Here is a 7,416-nt window from a genome sequence, read left to right on the forward strand (position 1 = left end):
AGAGAAAGAGGAAGGGAGTGGGAGAGAGAGAGATAGAAACATTGATGAGAGAGAATCATTGATCAGCTGCCTCCTGCATGCCCCTTACTGGGGATTGAACCTGCAACCCAGGCATGTGCCATGATAGGGAACCAAACTGGAGACCTCTTGGTGCATGGATGATGCTCAACCAACTGAGCCACACTGGACCAACCATATGTATACTCTTTTTTTTAAAAAAAAAAATATATATTTTATTGATTTTTTTACAGAGAGGAAGGATAGAGATAGAGAGTTAGAAACATCGATGAGAGAGAAACATCGATCAGCCGCCTCCTGCACACTCCCCACTGGGGATGTGCCCGCAACCAATATACATGCCCTTTGACCGGAATCGAACCTGGGACCCTCCAGTCTGCAGGCCGACGCTCTATCCACTGAGCCAAACCGGTTACGGCATATGTACACTCTTAATTGTTATGCTCTCCTGTCTCTAAAAAACTAACGTGTAAACAAGAAATCAGCTTATGTTACCAACTCAGGTAATAAAAAAAAAGGACAAAGGATCTGCTCTTTTAAATATTGTAGTGAAATAACCATGAGACCTCATCCTAACCACAAGTTTGTCCTTCTTGCTTCCTATCATGCTAGCTTCTAGAATCTCAATTACACTTCCTCGGTCCAGAGGTCTTTATTAGCATGGCCCTAAACGAGGGAACGCTTTTTGTCTGTTGAAGATTACCATTCTTTTGGCCGCTGTGCCTTGTGGTTTCACTGAAACATTGGCAGCCTAATGACTTGATCTGAACCCCACCAAGCAGCCTGGCAGTCCTGTCCTCAGAAGAAGGGTGATGGCATCAGGCCCCTGCTCCTGGCTGCTGGAGCTGGGGGTCCTCCAGGTATAGAGGAGAAGAGAATGACTCTCTTCTGATCTCCACCCTGGTGTATTCAGCTCTCTACTTCCATAAACTCAAGGTCTCAATTGTTTATAGGCTGGTTCTATAACTTCTCTGTTTTACACCCGTGCACACACATATACATACATGCACACTACAGCCATTTCCCCCAAGACACATCTGCAAGGGCCTGGGGCCTAGAACCAGCCCCTTCCCCTAGGTCTGCACCCTAGCCTTGAAATCTCAGCCTCAATATCCACCCTACTTCCTGTTTCAGGACAAATGACATCTCCTCATGAGAAATCATCCCACCCCCTCCCTAACTCAAGGTAGGGCATGATAAAGTGCTACAGTGCATGAGTACCAACAATGATTGCTACATCATGGTAGGCACTAGACTTACAGGATTCAAAGCAATACTACCAGATAAGTATTTAACAGATGAGAAAATGGAGATATACAAAATTTCAGTAACTCACCCAAGTTCCTCAAGTGAGCAAATGGCTAACCCACAAGGAGCTAATTTTTCACTGTAATTGGAATCGGAAGCTGCTGATTAGCTGTGATAGCAACTCTGAACGCCTAGGATCAGGGTGAACCTGCCAAGACTGGTCTCTTGCTTAGAGTGGGCAAATGAGTGGATGGTCATCAGACAAGTCGTTTTTACTGGTGCCCTACAACCCCTGTCCTAAGTAAGCCTTTTACTTAGCAGCATGACCCTATTTCAATGAAATCTTATGTAACTCCGTTTGAGGCCAAGGTGTAGGAGCCAGAGCACCACTTGAGACATCCCTCCTGACTCCACCAACAGCCCCTGAGGCACGGTCACAAAATTGCAAAACAAGGTCAAAGTAAAGTTTGGAAACAGCTAACTGACTCCAGTCCCCAACTGAGCATGATAAATAGTGAACTATTTATCTGAAATAGTGTCCTATTTATCTGAAAAAGTCCTCTCTTGGGTAATACGGTGTTCACATGAAACTCTTCCTATTTCAGTTTCTGTTCACAGTAAATGCCAAATTCCAAAAGAAATTGTGAGACAGACTGCTATGGCTAAGAAATTGTCAGAAGACTTGTCTGCAACAGATAAGGTATAAAGGGGCCAAGTTTTGGGAGATTAGAAAGGATCTTGTGGGGGGGAAAGGGGGATTAGCAAGTTCCTTCCCTACCATGATCTCAATTCAAGGGAAAGTGACTTCCATGGGTTCACTTGCAGAGCTGGCCACCTGCTTCCTCTGGTTGGCAGACACAGGGAGCCCAGGGAGGAGGAAGAGAGAGGCTTGGCCCGCTGCTGTGCGAGTGGTGCAGAGGAGGGATGCTGCATTGGGAAGGACCTGCACTTCCGGATTGTGTGTGTGTAAAAAGCCAGCACACTGGGGTGTGTTTTTTAAAGATCTTGTTTTATGGGTGTCCACAAGGCACTGAGGCCTCAGTCAAAGCGAAGCTGGAGGAAGATTCCTAGGGGCAGAGGGAAAAGGAGAAACTGTCAGACTAGATTGCAGTCACCCAGATGGAAGGAACTGTGGACATACGACCACGTGGCAAAGCAGCCCAGTACAGCCTTTCCTGTCCCCTATCTCTCCTCCATTCCTCTGCTTCTACCTGGAAGGGTCAGAAATCTCTGTGATGGAGCTGGAGGAAGAGAAGCCCCAATCCGGGAAAGGCAATGACCCTTTCAAATTCCCTGACATTTTTATTTATTTTATTTGTTTATTACTCTAAGTAGCTGTAGAACTTTCTTTTACATAAAACAGCAGAAAAGTCATGGGCTTATCCAAATTTTTATTCAGGGTAGGGTAAGACTTATCAAAGAACAGATTTAAAGACACCGTGTGAAATGAAAGTCAACTTTCATTTATGTCTATACCCACACACTCTGTTTATCTAACATACTGTTTTTTTACTATGATGAACTAGAGGCCCGGTGCACGGATTCGTGCACCAGTGGGGTCCCTCCACCTGGCCTGCAGGGATCAGTGGCCTCTGCGCTACAGCCTGGCCTTACCCACCAGCTCATCGGGCTCCAGATTGCTGTCCACGTTGATCAAGTAGTGCTCGAAGAGGCAAGCAGCAGGGGAGGAGTCCGAGCCCGGGCTGGGCGCCACACCGCTCCCGCTCATCCCTGCCCCGCTGTGCCTGCCACCCCACTCAGGCATGCAGGGGGAGTGTCCAGGGGAGAGGATTGTGCTGGTGCAGCTGCGCTCGCCAGCCATCAGCCCTAGCATCTGGCACCTGACTGTCAGCTGAGCAAACTCCTGCTATGGGAGCGCACTGACCACCAGGGGGCAGTTCTTGCATTGAGCGTCTGCCCCTGGTGGTCAGTGCACATCACAGCTACCCGCCAGTCATCTGGTTGTCCGGTTGTCCGGTCATCCGGTCATCCGGTCACTTAGGCCTTTATATATATAGATTATATACTCCATGACTTCTTCCTATGGAGTCTAATCCAACCTTCAAGTATTCACAGATCAAGACTTTCTATATGACAGTTCTTGAAACATTTGGCAGAAGCTTGTCCTATCTCCCCTGAACTTGTGGTCATGCTCATTTCTATGCACCATGGCTTCACAATTGCATCTCCCCTGGGTTCCCGCCCCTGCCACTGCTGCCCTTGGTCTTGCCTCTCATCCATATGGAGCCCAAGACTGTGTCCAACACTCCATCTGTGGAGACTCTGTTCTCTTTGGTGACTGCAAGGAGCATTCTTAATGTTCTTCAATGGTAAAATGACCTACCTCTGAGCACATGAGGACTTCTGAGCATGGCTTTCTCTTCCCTCAATCATCAAGGTTGGGTTCCTAACCTCCATTATAAAAACACCTGCTAAGATCTGGGTACCAGTGACTGTGGCCACAGCCTTCAACTTTCAGTCCCACTACCAGACAGTTTTACCAATCCCCTTCTCAACACACTCTGTGGACATTGTTTGCTTTTAACCTTTTTTTTTCCTCCTTCAAAGAGGATTTTATATTCCCCTCTACTTATTTTGCATTGACTTTGGCATGTATCAGTGCTAACCATTCTTGACGTTTTGGCCTGTTCTTTAGAAAAACCCTTCTACAACATTTCAACAGGAACTACCCCCTAGAAATGGTATCAGATAGCATCTACCATTGTAGACAGCACCATTGCTATTTCCCAAGATATCTTTATGGGAAACAGCTGGCTCCTGCCTGCACCATCTGACAGATAAATGGCGTTATCAAAACATAAGCAGCCTGCTTATTTCTTGGGATGAAGGAGAAACAAAACACCAGTGAGTAAACAGAAAATTACGATACTTTCCTTTCTCTTGTTTTCTTGTATTTAATCAAACCATTTTCTAAAGAGAAAGTTTACCACAAAAATGGGGTTGATTTGAATACAAGTTATTAGATCAGCCAAACATCATCATAAATATAATTCAAATCTTAACGTGAAGAGAATGGGACTAGCAGCCCATCCTCGTGATTTCAGTACAAGTGGCACGTGTGGCTCGTGTGCACAACGTAGTGTATGGATTGGGTGTCAAAAGGCAAGTTTTCAGTGTCAAGGCCATTGTCCCCCAACCTTCCAAAGATTTTCAAATTTCACTGGAATTTGTAAATGGTATCAAGTTGGTATAGTAGTTTTAGCTGCTCAAATATATTCATGGAAGTTTCATTTAGTGCCAGATTCCAGAATGGAACAAAATGCAAGTTAAAGTCTTTTTAGTTACCAAAGCTTGTTTTTTCCTCCCTCTGTTACTAAGCACTGCCCTGAGCAGCCTACTTTCTCCACTGAAGGATCTGCCCAGAGGCCCCATTTACCCATTGTTGCTGAGATTATTTCTATATGAGGCACTCTCAAAATGAAAGTTTATTAAAGCCTTGAAGAATAAATTATAATTTCCTCTGAGTGTATCTGCAGTAGGGATTCCTAATTTTAATTGGGCAGTCCCTTCAGCTGTGGACACTGGATAATCTCAAGAGGTTTCTCAAAATTCTCCTCCAAAAACCCAAAGAAGAATTAAAATAAAAAACTGTCATTTGGACCTCCTCTCTCCCCACCTCCTTCTACCAAATAAATTGCAGTTAAACAAGTAATAGCAAATAGAAAAATCTAAAGTCAAACTCATCATTCTCTCTCTACAAAGTAGCTCTTCTTCCCCAATTTTTTTGTTTTATTTCCTTTTGTTAATCCTCACCAGAGGATACTCTTTCCGTTGACTTTTAGAGAGAGAGGAAAGGATGGAGGGAGGAGAGAGAGAGAGAGAGAGAGAGAGAGAGAGAGAAACATTGATGTGAGAGAGATAATTCAATTGGTTGCTTTCCCCATGTACCCCACTGAGGCTGGGATCAAACCTGTAACCAAGATATGTGCCCTTGACTGAGAATCCAATCTGAGACCCTTCTGTGCATGGGCCACTGCTCCAACCATTGAGAAACACTGGCTGGGCTCAATTTTTAATTTAGGTTCATTGGACCAGTGTGCCTAAAACCAGAGGTACACAGTAATTGCTTCTTTGTTTGGATTAGATAACCTAATATTTGCAACATTATTGTATTTTAAAATTTATTAGTGTTTGTATTTATTATCTAGGCCTCACAACATCCCTTTGGAGTCTGTATGCTGAGAAGAGAGAGATGTTAACATTTAAGGACATGGAGTTGCTTACTGGAAAATCTGAAGTCAGGAATCATTACCTTGAATTCATTTGTTCTCTTTCCCAGATTCCACTAATCCTATATAATAAAAAGCTAATATGCAGATGGTTGTCATGGCCTTGCACTCTCCTGCCCTAGTGCTGGGCCAGGGGACCTGCAGCCGCACCCTCTGCCCTGGCGCTGGGGCTGGGGGACCTGAGGCTGCGCCCCCCACCCAGCAGGGCTTGACAGGGGATCTGAGGCTGCACCCCCTGCCCTGTGGGGCTTGACGGGGGTGGGGCCGGCCGGGTCTGGGTCTCGTGCAATTTCAAGGCACATGAGGGTAGGCGGGGACTTGACTATGGGTACCGTGGCACACCCTAGACTCTGATAGGAGGGAGATTTTCATATACATTTTACTAATGTTCTTTCATCTCTGACACTTCTGTTATAGAGAAAGGGCAAATAACAATATTAAAATATTTTCTCTAATTAATTCCCTTTTAATGTGCACAAATTTCGTGCACTGGGCCACTAGTATTATATATGTGTATATACCTAAATATTTATATTTATATTGCAACATATTAACTGAAATAAGAAAACTCAAGAAATAAAAACATATTTCTAATTATGTTGATACCATATTTAGTAGTCCTTTGCTGGAACTAAAATCTTATCAGAGCAATATCAAATGTTAGTAGTGTCATAAAAATAATGGAAAAAAATACATTAACTGACTTGATTTAAAATGTGTTCTATTGATCAAGAAAAAATAATATACCTTCTCTAAAATTGACGATATATATCATTGTGTTTCTCCCTCACCATATTATAAGCTCTATGAAGGCAAAGACGAAAGCAATTGTGTTCATCATTGTACTCCCAGTACCTTGCTATGCCCATTAACTGAATGAGTATGAATACTGACTATTTAATCAACTGCTCAGTCATAGTTATTATTCATTTTTCATTTATAAAGAGGTGGGTTCTCTGCTAGGCCTCTATCAAAACAAGAATGAATAAGACATGGTCCTTCCTCAAGGAGTTCACAGCCCAACGAGGAAGATCAGCTAATAAACAGATGTTTGTGACACACAGCAGTCCATGATCTTGGAGGTGTTTGAGCTGAACACACCTGAGAGAATGTCTGAATCCTCCCTGGGGAATCAGAAGCTTTTCAGGGAACAATTCCTTTTTGCTGGGTCTTGAAGCCCGACAGGCCAGAGAGAGAAACTGTGAAGTATACAAAGACTCCTCAATAAAGAAATCTGAGAAAAGAGTCTTTTCTCTCAGGAACTTTAAATGTCATTATCTAAATGGACTCTTTGGGCTTTTGTTTTGTTTTGACATTTAGAATCATACACATTATTCTCCATTAATCACATTTATTTCCTCCCTGTATTTTTGGCTTCAAATACAAAGCTGCAGACAGATTGTTCCCCTTAGCCACATTCTCACGTGATGATCACTTTTTCCCAAATCTGAAAATTGTGATTTGAAGTGATAGTCCGCCTTGACCGCATTTGGGTCCCTCTGCTTATTTTGTTTTCATGACGCTATTTTCTATGTTGTGAGATGTAAATATCATTTATCAACCAGTATCATTTATTTATCTTGTCCTAAATAAATAACTGCTCAAATGAAGAAATAAAATCAAGATTCTTTAAAACAAGCCATCATTTATCCTAGTCTGAAGGGAGAAAAGAAATGTAAAAATACACTTGGTAGAATCAATTGTAGTAGACCGTGAACATATCGGTCTTATTCATTTATATCTTTATATTCAAGAACTGGAAGTTCCTCTTAGAGATAAACAAAACGTTGCTATGTTGAAAATGTCTTAATGAATAACATAATCCTCTTTGGGGAAAAAGAAGCCACCAAGTCTTGTGCTAATAATAGTCCTATTATGTTGCATGAGTATTAACATGTTT

The sequence above is a fragment of the Myotis yumanensis genome, unplaced genomic scaffold (genome assembly GCF_028538775.1).
Source record: "Myotis yumanensis isolate MYYU_CA2020_CCGP unplaced genomic scaffold, mMyoYum1.0.hap1 SCAF_2, whole genome shotgun sequence".
Classification (NCBI taxonomy): domain Eukaryota; kingdom Metazoa; phylum Chordata; class Mammalia; order Chiroptera; family Vespertilionidae; genus Myotis; species Myotis yumanensis.